The sequence below is a fragment of the Notothenia coriiceps genome, unplaced genomic scaffold (assembly GCF_000735185.1).
Source record: "Notothenia coriiceps isolate Sejong01 unplaced genomic scaffold, NC01 NC01_scaffold00004242, whole genome shotgun sequence".
Lineage (NCBI taxonomy): Eukaryota > Metazoa > Chordata > Actinopteri > Perciformes > Nototheniidae > Notothenia > Notothenia coriiceps.
In genome coordinates this window covers 17,302-17,904 of record NW_011336943.1, presented here as the reverse complement: position 1 = coordinate 17,904, position 603 = coordinate 17,302, and positions in this window count along the sequence as shown.

Below are 603 nucleotides of genomic sequence, written 5' to 3'. Positions count from 1 at the left end.
GCTACTAGTCATCTCGAATCGTCAGTTTAAAAAAGAAGGTGTGATACCGTTCCGATAAATATCAATAATTTCGAACATCGCGGGGAAATTCCTTCGACTCATTTTGAAGTTTTGGGGGAAGCCGGAAGTGACGTCAATGTGGGAACGCTTCACTGTGCGGCGAGAGAGCCAAACACAGACAAAGTGTGTTGTCATGCGTAGAAATGGTGAATTACTGAGTTTAGGCACGTTAATAACGTTTTAATGAAGTTGACTACAGTATATTCATATTTGTCAGTGCTTTCATGTCAATTCGGTGAACATAAACATAAATTATCGTGGTGAAGATGATGATTAAATTAGGATTAAAAATCGGTAGTGAGAGCTGCTGAATTTCCTCCCGTAGGATGTGATATAAAAACAAATCGATTATTTTTGTAGTTGTAAACTCAAGTGGATGAAACTACATTTATTAGTGCTTTCATGTCAATTCGGCGAACATATGATACATTAAATGATCGTGAGGATGATTGTTTGAACCGGTCTGCATTTCCTGATGAAAAAACAAACCGATGCTTTTTGTAGTTGTAGTACACCAACATGGATTAAACGTGTGTTTTTTTT